Source organism: Corylus avellana, chromosome 4 (genome assembly GCF_965113065.1).
Source record: "Corylus avellana chromosome 4, dhCorAvel1.hap1.2, whole genome shotgun sequence".
In the NCBI taxonomy this organism is placed as follows: domain Eukaryota; kingdom Viridiplantae; phylum Streptophyta; class Magnoliopsida; order Fagales; family Betulaceae; genus Corylus; species Corylus avellana.
The window spans coordinates 923,123-936,198 of record NC_142493.1 but is presented as its reverse complement, the minus strand read 5'-3'; positions in this window follow the sequence as shown (position 1 = coordinate 936,198).

Here is a 13,076-nt window from a genome sequence, read left to right as displayed (position 1 = left end):
TATCCTTGCGGAACAAAAGAAAAAAAAAATGGAAGGAGAGAGAAAAAGTTTGAATTTTTTTGGTTTTTTTTTTTTTGTTTTTTATATTTGAGGAGTGAACTGTACGAGTAATTCTGGAAGTCCCTCTTGTGTCTCTCTTGAGTCCCTTTAAGAATGATGTGGCTATTAAAATTACCATTCGATCAAAATCTAATGATGATCAATCACAAGCCTAATTGTAATTTTAATAGCCACATCATTTTTTGAGAGATTCAAAATGGACACAAGAGAGACTTATAGTATTACTCGAACTGTACACCCCACATGCTTTCCAAATTTTTCCTCATACTAGGGAACCGGATGGAGAGTAAAAAACATGCATTTTACTATTTTGGCTTTGCGAAGTCAAGATTTTTCCATAATAAGGAGTCAGATAAAAATGCTCTAAAACGATTAGTTAAGGAATTGTTATTTGAGGAGAGAAAATGAATCCTTACACCATCATCAACGAATGCATCGCTCATCACCACCTTCCACAATACACATCTAGTCGTCTTTACATTTATATATTTTTTCCAATTCTTGAAAATGTATTTCTATAAATTCATATTTTTGTGCACTAATATATCCAAATTTCTATAATTGAAGGAGATTAGTTAAAAGAGAGAAATCCTGTTTACCTTGTTTTGTTACACAAGGAAAAAAAAAATGGATTTAGGTTGACAATTAAATTTTTTTTTTTTTTTTTGAATTAAAATTAAAAAATTTCACATATTTAAGGTTGATAACAAACATTTTTAAGTACTTACTATTATTGTAAAAAAATTTAATATTATTATAATTATTATTGTAATTCATTTCATTACTCTCACTTTGAAAAAGTATATATACCCCCCTCAAATTGTTTTTTTTATTTTTTATTTTTTTAAAAAAGTAGTTTCTTTTAGTTTTTAGTTTCTTTTTTTAATTTTATGAGGGGTAATTTTATTATTGAGGAACATTAACATTTTTTGGTAGTGTAAGAGAAACATTGATACAATTGAGATAGTTTGTGCCTTTGTGGGAAACATTAATTAACACTAAGGTGTTAGCTAGTTTGAAGGAGACATGTATACTTGTCATTTTTCTTTTTCTTTTTTTTAATGAATTATAGATAATTTTACATTGTATCAACTATCAAGACATTATACTTGACAAAGTTTCTTCATTCGTATGTTCTTCGATTTCTTTATATTTTGTTTTCTTCAGGAAAGTTGGGCTCAAAAAAGTCCAAATCAGCCAAACCATGCCTAGAGCCTCAACCAGAAATTCAGCCAGCGGACTCTTCACCTAGTGAACCTAATAAGCAGCAAGAGGAAGAAAAGACTGAGACACTGCCGCCGTCACGGCCACCGCCACCATCACGGCCAGCCCCGCCACCGCCACGCCCAGCGCCTCAACCAGGAATTCAATTTGTTCCCGATGATCAAACGTATCAACCGTCGTATCCTCCAGATCATAATAATACTTATCGTCCCGTTGAGACTAATTGGAGTAACCATGACGAGTTTGCACAGCAAATCACTGACAATTTCTTTGATGTTGCACCTGTTTATCACAATCCTGGTCAAGCTGAGAGCTCTGGTGCTCCCGATTGTGCTGGACCTTACGATCACTATCGTAATTAAGTTATTAATTATATCAAACTTCATGTTTTATCATTTATGCTGGACTGAGATACTTATCTAACATACTTTGCTAATATGTTTTGGCAATGTTTTTATTTTTGATTTAATAAAGTATTTTGACATGAAATAAAGATACTTTCAAACTTTAAGAAACGAACCTATTGTTGATTATTGAAAGTACCTACTTTCAAATGCATATAATTGTTAATTGTACTGTTATCTTTTATTGCCAATACAATATACTACAAGAAAAAATTGATTATTAGCGTCGAGTTCTAAAAGTTCAAATGTTGTCGTAATTGGTCTTTAGCGTTGGCTCATCAACGATAATGATGTTGATGCAAATGCGCTCACCCTAATGCTAATTAGGGTCGACACTAATTATAATGACCAATGAGCAACAACAAATGTCGCAACTCATAATATTTAGAGTTGACATTGATGGATTTAGAACTTGAAACAATATGTAAAATGGACATCAGTCGATGCTGATAATAAGGAATATTCATAGTCGACTTTAAAGTCAACGCTAATAGTTTCCTTAAAAATAATAAAATATTATCAGCGTCACATTTAATTGTACGTTTGTATAATTACCATATAATAAATTCTTTTACTATCAGGGCATTCTTTTTGAGGAGTGCTAGGCTTACAAACAAATTTTACAGAAAAACTTTTACAAACTGATGTGGCACAACATGATTAGGTTTTTCAAAATTTGAACTTATCTTATATCCAATCATGTTGTGCCACATCAGTTTGTAAAAAATTTTCTGTAAAATTTGTTTGTAAGCTTAGCATTCCTCATTCTTTTTAGTATAATGAGTACAATAAAATTTAACATATATATATATATATATATATATATGTTCGCTACAATTAATGATTCGTTATAGTATATGTTTCTTGTAAGTTTCAATCATAAATTCTAACCATGTTTCTTTAGTATTTTGTACAATTAAACATAGGCATGTTAGAAATTTATGTTAACTATTATTACAATTTATTACTTTAAGATTTAGAATTAATATAATACACATGATGTATTTCTAATAAAATCCATTAATTCAAATCATGGGGCATCACTCCGGTATTCAAACATAAATATTTCTAATATTCATTCTTAATTATGAGCAGCAGCTGTGCTAATTGATATTATTGTGCAAGAAAACATGAAGAAACACTACAAAAAACAAGGACTTTATTGACGTGGCAAGCAGTAACTCATGTTTGCCACGTCAATAATTTTTGACGTGTCTAAATAAACACGTCAATACAAAATTTTTTGACGTGTCGGATTTTAACATGTCATAATAGCACGTCAAAAAATTTTGGCCTGTTATAATGGCACGTCAATAATTATAATTAATTATAATTATAATTAGGTAGTAAATTAATTATACAATATGTATTAAAAAAATTAGGTAGTAAATTAATTTTAATTGGTATGAAAAATTAATTTTATCATACTAATATAAATTAATTGGTAGCCATATTAATATGAATCAAACATTTCATTAATATTTGATAATATTATCATATGCATGATAATATTTTATCATACCAATTAATATTATCAAGCATATGAATCAAACATTTCATTAATATTAATTTGAAATGAAATGCTAACCATATTAATATGATATGATATGATATTATCATTCTAGTAATATTCTAGCATAAATCATTCTAGTAATATTATCATGCATAAATCATTCTACTAATATTAATATGATAGCCATATTAATTTTTTAAAAATAGGACATACATAATACATTTATTTTATAAGACCCGCAAACCCCACATGAACCCGGCCAACACAAAATATGTGTTCATCAGTGAATGGATTATTGAGCCCAACCTCACGAAAAAATGGATTTTATTATCTGTACATCTAGAATATTAATTTATTTACTCTTTAATTAGTTTTAAGTATATTGTATGTATAATGTGTTATATAAGAGAAAAAAAATGATATAACTTAAAATTTAAAAATTTATCTTGAAATTCTTGACGTGCCACATATGACACGTCAAGAACTTCTTGACGTGTCCTATGGTGACACGTCAAGAAGCATACCTCAGGAAGGCGTGAGTCCAGCTTGGGTTCAGCTCCTTCCTCTTCTTTTTTTCTTCTTTCTTTTTCCTTACCTCTCTTTCTTTCTCCCTCGCGCGCGCCACAACCCCCTCCCCTCCGCCACTTTTTTTTCACCGCCAGCCGTATCTTCTTCTCCGTCACAATCACACGCATTCTCTCACCCGCGTTCTCTCTCTCACTAGCTAGCTCGCTAGTGACCAGGCGTTCTCTCTCTCACCCTCTCTCTAGCTCTCATTGTTTCTCTCTCTCACCGGCGGTCATCACTGCCGCTCCTCCCTCCGGCCATCACGAGCTCTCCCTCCGGCGATTCTCCAGCCTCTCCAGATCAGATATATATATATATATATATATATATATATATATATATATATATATATATATAATTGATTTATTTATTTACGCTGGCAGGGTCCGACAGGTGGGTCCGAATGTTCTACCGGTGCGGTATAGCATACATTCATAATATACACCGTCCCAGGCACTGTCTCAGAATCCTAGGAACTCCTCGTTCTCACAAATGACGGATAGGATTAGAGAACTTGAAGAGGAGCGGACACAACAAAGACGGTGATGGATGAGATGGCCAATCAGATTGAAGAACAAAAAGCTCAAATAGTAGAGAAAGATGCCATCTTTGAGGCTCGTTTCCGCCAGATTGAGGCCATGCTCGAGCCGACATCTGGATTCGCGCCCGACAGAGGTAATGCTATATTTGTGTTGTTTTTGTTATTTTTCGGTTAAAATGACTATAGCCCGCATCGATCACTTTAACTGTTAGAATTGTGTCTCCACAAAATTCTCAGTTAGCAACGCATTGTTCTCGTGGTTCATTTTAGAACTAACGTATATTTGCATCACTGTATATATATCTGTGTTTTGAATTTTTTTATTGATTCACAACTCATTTGCAGGTAATGCGGGCTAGGCATTGGGGGATGACTATGTTGACTTGGATTGAGCATATGGTTTCTCATCGTTGTTTGTATATATATTTTGTTACTATTTGTTAATGTATTTGTTTGTATATATATTTTGTTACTATGTATAACAAACATATAGTTTGCTATATGTCTGTTGAGAGTAGAGGGAACAGAGATAGTTTAATTGTATATTTGTTTTGTGTTGTGTTGGAACGTATTTTCGATGTAGATATTTGTAATGTTGGAACGTATTTTCGATGTATATATTTGTTTTGTTTTGTGTTGTATTAGAACGTAATATATGTGTTGGAATTTTGTTTAATTAATTTGTGTTGGAATTTCATATGTATTGGATGTATATGCAAATTGAATTGGAATTTTATATGTGTATTGGGTTGGATGTATTGGATATGTTTGATGTATTGGATTAATTGGATGTATTGGATATGTTTGATGTATTGGATTAATTGGATGTATTGGATATGTTTGAAATGGGGTTGGATATGTTTAATGTATTGGATTAATTGGATGTATTGGATATGTTTGAAATGGGGTTGTATAATATGTTTTATGTATTTGATTAATTGAATGTATTGGATATGTTTGATGTATTGGATTAATTGGATGTATTTAATTAATTGGATATGTTTGATGTATTGGATTAATTGGATGTATTTGATGTATTAGATGTATTGGGGAGATGTTGGATGAATTGGAGATGTTGTTGGATGTATTGGATTTTTTTTTTTTTTTTTTTTGAAACAATTTCACTTGCATTTCATTTCATAAAAACAGAGTACATGACTCTACATAGAAAGAGCATAAAGCTCTTGGGATACAATATCAGATATACTCCTTCCAGATGCGATCGATGGGCCCATTTATCGCAAATTTCGCCAATCCATGAGCCGCTGCGTTTGCCCCCCTGTTGACGTGCCTCATCTCCCATCTTCTAATATCCCCAGAAGTGTCTTTAAGTCCTCAACCACTTGTCCATATCGGCTCCACTGGTATTCCTTACAATTTATTGCTTGGACAACCGTTTTACAATCTCCTTCAAAAATGACTTCTTGGATCCCCATTTCACGGCAGAGTTCAATGGCCCTAAGTGCTCCCATCGCCTCAGCTATAACCTGTTTTGGGTATGTAGTGTCCCAGAATTTTCAAAGCTATTTAAATAGATTATTTTGATAATGATGTTATTTTAATATCCATTGTAGCTAAGGATTTTAATTCTTGGGAAATTTATGAGAGTGGTAATTAGAGAATGGTAATTGGTGAAATAATAGGATAGTAAATATGTAGCACCTCAGATTTTGAAAGTCTTATTTTAGAGATATTAATTTGATGCTATGATTATATTCATATTAGGCAATGATGTTAATTCTTGAGAAATTTATGATATTGTATGAATGGTAATTGGAAAATGGTAGGTATAATAGTAATTGGTAGGTAGAATAGTAAGTGGTAGGTGGAATAGTAAGTAGTAGGTGAAATAGTAAGTGGTAGGTAGAATAGTAAGTGGTAGGTGGAATAGTAGGTGGTAGGTGAAATAGTAAGTGGTAGGTAGAATAGTAAGTGGTAGGTGGAATAGTAGGTGGTAGGTGAAATAGTAAAATGAGGGTATAATTGTAAATTGAAGGTAGAATAGTGTTTGATTTTCTCCTATAAATAGAGCTCTTCTCCTTCACAATTTTCACAACTCATCTCCTCTCCCATCTCTTGCATATATTCTTCCTTCTTCCGCTTTTTACTCGGTCTTTCTTCTTTCTAAGAGTATTTACTCAGAACAGAGAGAGAAAGGGCGAGACCAAGCGCTACAAGAAAGAAAGAACACAAGAGATAGCGGACTTTAGAAATTAGTTTCAAAAGATATACTAGTGGTGTTAGTCATATTGGAGCAACTAGATTCCTTCATACCACTTTTAGCTTCAGTCTAGAAGTAAGTAAATTCACTACCCCTTCTAAAATTACTTCATGTCATGCTATTTATATATTCTTGTATCAAATTGTAAATGATTATTTTATTTACCTGTCATGGAGATATGTTGCATGCATGAAGGATTTCTAAAAGAATTATTTAGAAAGTTTATATTTCTTTAAATGCTTTTTAAGCACAACAAGTTTATATTTGGAAAAGTTTCTATTTTAAGAAAAGAAAGTTGAGAAATGATGATGATTATAAGAAAGAAAAATGATGATAAACCCTCCTACATGTTGCCCTAAGATGCATCAAAAGAAGTACAAAGAAAAGTACAAGAGATGAGATAAATGTTTATGAAATGAGGGCACATGTATGGAGGAGAGTATTTTTGGCCCCAAGATAAGATAAGATGAGAGTTCGGTACCGATACTCGGATGGAGGCGAAACCACTGAAGGAGGCTATGCCAGAAGGTGGTATTCCATCAACATGACCGTTGAGTGCACCAAGAAAAGAGTTAATTAACGGTCGGGCATGGCTGAGGCCACAGTTCAGTGCCATGGTCACAAGGACCCGCAACCCTCGTACACAGGGGTAATAGTGTACATGGGCCCTAATATGAGAAAGTGATAATATAATTTCAACAATGATTTACTATGATGATTTTCAATGATGATATACTATGATGATTTATAGCGATGCATTATGATGATAATTTATAAAGATGATTTATGACGATGATCTAATAATATATGTAATAGTACGTATATGCTACGGAAGATGCAACCGTACATACATGTATTATTATTACGACTGGATGTATATTTATTTGTGAAAACAATTTTCAAAACTGAGAACAAGGAGTAAGACTATTTATGGTTGTGGATTTTACTTGCTGGGCCCCTTTTGGGCTCATTCAGTTTTATTTCTTGTTTTCAGGTAGAAAGGACGCTGGAATAGGAGGCCGGAATGGGGATGGGAGTAATTATTAATTTTCAAAGTCTTTTCATATCAGTGATTGTAATAATATGATATTCCGCAACTAAAGTTTAATGTTTTCTAATTTCGCTTGTAATAAAATCTCTTGAATAATGTTTTATACATTTTTTTTCGTATCCTTTAAAATCTAGTACTCTGATAGACCTTATAGATCTTTGCAAGAACTTTTGTTGAAAAAGAAGAAAAGTGACAAACTCAGCCTTAACGGGCTGGGGATGTTACAATTTTGGTATCAGAGCAAAGGTTATAAGGTTCTGGCAGACTTTTCAAAAAAAAAAAAAAAAAAATTTGGGGGGTTAATGAGAAGCCACATTCCGGCCAAGTATAGTTAGTCGTTGTAGTCACTACTAGATAATCCATAGACTCTTGTCTAAATTGTTTAATGGTTGTTATATTATCGATTGTGAAGAAATGGCGTCCCCGCCTCACAATAACCAAGATGGCAACACCGGGTTCAACAACTCCGGAGATGGAGGAAACGTTATCATCAACCATGAGTTAAGCCCTATGACAACGTTGGCAACTACTCTTATGAACCTGCTAGAAGAGGTCCAACGCGGGAAAGGATCCACTAGCAAAGAACAACAAGGTTGCACGTTCGAAAAGTTTCGTCGGCAGCAACCTCCTACCTTTGAAGGAAATGCGGGTGCAGAAGTTGCAGAAAACTGGTTTCTGCAAACCGAAAGGCTGCTAAAGGTGATGGACTGCGCCGATAATAAGATGGTTAGGTATGCTACTTACCTCCTAACTGATCAAGCAAATCGGTGGTGGGAAACCAAGGAGGCACAAGTACGAAGCCGGCTAGCACTAAAGGAAGAGGATCCCATTTCTTGGGAAGAATTCAAGAAAGAATTTTATGAACGATTCTTTCCTCAGACAGTTCGACAAGCCAGAGCCCAGGAATTTACGGACCTAGTTCAAGGGTCAATGACGGTGGAGAAATATGCTGCCAAATTCATCGAACTATCACGATTTGCCCCTTATCTCGTGTCAACTGGAGAGCTAGAAGCGAGGAAGTTTGAAAGAGGACTGCAACCACGCATTATGAACCTTGTGGTAGGATTCCAGATTGGAAACTTAACAGACCTCATCAACAAAGCTGCGATAATCGAGCAGACCCAGAATGCAAATTCGGGGTATTCCAACCTGAATGCAGATTCGGGGTATTCCCACCAGAGGAAGAGAAATGTCCCACAATGGAACCATTCAGGAGAGCAACCCAATAAGAAGAGATTTCACCAGACCCCACAACGAAATTTTGCACCACAACAACCCCGTCAACAAGGAAATGGTGGTCACCGTGTACCATGTCAGAAATGTGGAAAGCTTCATGCCGGGAATTGTCTGTTTGGGCAGCCGGTATGTTACAGATGCGGGAAACCTGGACATATCCTACGAGATTGCAAGGCCCCTCCCAACAACCCAAGCGGTCAGAAACGCCCTGAGGAACAGAAGAACCATGCAACCGCTCGGGTTTATGCTCTAACGCCTGGTGATGCATCAGCGTCCAATGAAGTGGTGGCAGGTACCCTCCCTATTTCTAATGGTATAGCTTCCGTTCTTTTTGATCCTGGAGCAACGCACTCATTTGTATCATACTCCTTTGCTAAAGCAAGTAACCTAAAGCTAGAATCATTAGATGTAAGCTTAGCAGTGGCTACCCCTGTAGGAAAGACAGTCGTATGTACCTCGGTAGTTAGACGTTGTCCTGTATCAATTAAAGGTCATGTCATGCCAGTAAATCTTGTAATATTCGAGATGAGCGGGTTTGATGTGATCTTAGGAATGGATTGGCTATCTATGTACCATGCGTGCGTGGATTGTTTCCACAAGGAGGTAATGTTTAGACCGCCGGGAAAGGAAGAATTCAAATTTTATGGAGATCGAACTATCAACACGCCTAAGTTGATATCCGCACTGCATGCAACTCGATTAATTAGGAAAGGCTGTTTAGGATTTTTGGCATGCGTAACAGAGGAGAAAGCGGAAGCAAAAGTCGAAGAGATACCCGTTGTACGGGAATTTACAGACGTTTTCCCAGATGAATTGCCGGGAATACCTCCCAATAGGGAAATCGAATTCACTATAGACCTACTTCCAGGCACCGCACCCATATCCAAGGCCCCCTATCGGATGGCACCACGAGAACTCGCGGAGCTCAAGGATCAACTACAGGAACTACTCGACAAAGGTTTTATTCGTCCGAGTGTATCACCGTGGGGAGCACCTGTTCTATTTGTGAAAAAGAAGGATGGATCGATGCGATTATGTATTGACTATAGGGAATTGAATAAGGTTACAATCAAGAATAAATACCCGCTCCCAAGGATTGATGATCTCTTCGATCAACTCCAAGGGTCGCAAGTATTCTCTAAGATTGACCTTCGTTCCGGTTACCATCAACTCAAAATTCGGGAGGAGGACGTACAAAAGTCAGCGTTTCGGACAAGGTACGGACATTACGAATTCTTAGTAATGTCTTTCGGTTTAACTAATGCTCCAGCTGCATTTATGGACATGATGAATCGAGTATTTCGAGAACTTGTTGACACATGCGTGGTAGTATTCATCGACGACATCTTAATCTATTCAAAGACTCGGGAGGAACACGAAAAGCACTTGCGAATGGTGTTGGACATTTTGAGGAAGCAACAACTTTATGCGAAGTTCAAAAAGTGTGAATTTTGGTTAGACAATGTGACTTTCTTAGGTCACGTTGTCACCAAGGATGGAATAGCAGTAGATCCAAGTAAAGTGGAGGCGATAGTCAATTGGGTACAGCCGTCAAATGCCCATGAAGTACGAAGTTTCTTAGGACTTGCTGGCTACTACAGGAAGTTTGTAGAAGGATTTTCTAAGCTGGCGGTACCATTAACCAGATTAACAAGGAAGAATGAAAAATTTCAGTGGACGGAGGATTGCGAGCGAAGTTTCCAAGGGCTGAAGCAACGGCTAGTCACCGCACCAGTTCTCACTCTTCCATCAGGAACTGGTGGATTTGTAATTTATAGCGATGCCTCTCTTAAAGGCTTGGGTTGCGTGCTGATGCAACAAGGGAAGGTTATCGCTTACGCCTCAAGACAATTGAAGACCTACGAACGCAATTACCCAACTCATGATCTCGAGCTAGCAGCAGTAGTCTTTGCTTTAAAGATATGGCGACATTACTTGTACGGAGAGCATTGCGAAATCTTCACAGATCACAAAAGCCTAAAGTATTTCTTCACCCAAAAGGAGCTCAACATGCGACAAAGGCGCTGGTTGGAACTACTAAGCGACTACGACTGTAAGATCAACTACCACCCTGGAAAGGCGAATGTAGTCGCTGATGCCCTCAGCAGAAGAACCACGGAGGGAACATTATCGGCCACATTCACGATGCAACAGAAGTTACTCCTTGACCTGGACAAAGAAGGAATAGAGATAGTTCAATCTTGCATGAGCAGCCTAACCTTGGAATCAACCTTATTGGAACAAATCAAGACAGCACAGCTTTCAGACAACGAGTCAACTATAATTCGTGAAGGAATGGAGAAGGGGCTACAACCAGATTTCCAAATCTCCAAGGATGGAGTGTTAAGATTTCGTGACCGAGTGTGCGTTCCCAATAATGCAGAACTGAAGAAGGTCATCTTGTCAGAAGCTCATCAATCCTTATATACAGTCCATCCGGGAAGCACGAAGATGTATCGAGACTTACGCAAAAGCTATTGGTGGAATGGAATGAAGAAGGATATCGCGCAATACGTGGAACGATGCCTGACGTGTCAACAAGTTAAGGCAGAACATCAAAGACCTGCAGGGCCTTTACAACCTCTCCCTATTCCTGAATGAAAATGGGAACGTATTTCGATGGACTTTGTGTCTGGTTTTCCCAAGGCTCAAAGTGGTCAAGATGCGGTTTGGGTCATTGTTGATCGGTTAACTAAAACTGCACACTTTCTACCGATCAAGATGAATTACAGTATGGATCGGCTCGCAGAACTCTATGTCAAGGAGATCGTACGACAACATGGAGTTCCCGTATCCATTGTGTCAGATCGAGATCCAAGATTTACCTCAAGATTTTGGCGGAGTTTACAAGAGGCAATGGGTACAAGGCTAACTTTCAGTACAGCATTCCACCCTCAAACCGACGGGCAGACGGAACGAACAATTCAAACTTTGGAAGACATGCTGCGATTGTGTGTTCTTGATTTCAAGGGGAGCTGGATCCAATATCTTCCGTTGATAGAATTCGCCTACAACAACAGTTATCACACAAGCATCGATATGGCACCTTATGAAGCCTTGTACGGGAGAAAGTGTAGGTCGCCGCTATATTGGGACGAAGTAGGAGAGCGGAAACTACTTGGGCCAGAAATCATCCAAGATACGTGTGAGAAGATAACAGTAATAAAGCAGAGATTAGCAGCAGCTCAAAGTCGACAAAAGAGTTACGCTGACGCAAGACGACGGGAGCTAGAATTTGAAGTTGGCACAAAAGTCTTCCTCAAGATTGCTCCTATGAGAGGAGTAATGCGATTCGGAAGAAAAGGGAAGTTGAGTCCTAGGTTCGTTGGTCCTTTTGAAATTCTTGAGAGAGTTGGGGCGGTAGCTTATCGTTTGGCATTACCCCCGAACTTAAGTGAGATTCATGACGTATTCCATATATCAATGTTGAGGAAATATGTTCCGGATGCAACACATGTTTTAGAAAGCGAACCCCTTCAAATCCAACCCAACATGACTTACGAAGAGACACCAACAAGAATACTCGACAGAAAGGATCAAGTCCTTAGAAACAGAAGTATATCAGTAGTGAAAGTCTTGTGGAACAATCACTCAACAGAGGAAGCTTCATGGGAACTGGAAGAAAGCATGCGTAACAAATACCCTCATTTGTTTGAGTAAGTTTCCTGTAAAGTCTTATTTTATGGTTGAAGTACGTAGAATAGCATAATTATTAATTGATTGATGAATATGATAGAATCTATATTCATGGATATAGTGATAATTAAAGTTTTAATTTCGAGGGCGAAATTCTAATAAGGAGGGAAGATTGTAGTGTCCCAGAATTTTCAAAGCTATTTAAATAGATTATTTTGATAATGATGTTATTTTAATATCCATTGTAGCTAAGGATTTTAATTCTTGGGAAATTTATGAGAGTGGTAATTAGAGAATGGTAATTGGTGAAATAATAGGATAGTAAATATGTAGCACCTCAGATTTTGAAAGTCTTATTTTAGAGATATTAATTTGATGCTATGATTATATTCATATTAGGCAATGATGTTAATTCTTGAGAAATTTATGATATTGTATGAATGGTAATTGGAAAATGGTAGGTATAATAGTAATTGGTAGGTAGAATAGTAAGTGGTAGGTGGAATAGTAGGTGGTAGGTGAAATAGTAAGTGGTAGGTAGAATAGTAAGTGGTAGGTGGAATAGTAGGTGGTAGGTGAAATAGTAAAATGAGGGTATAATTGTAAATTGAAGGTAGAATAGT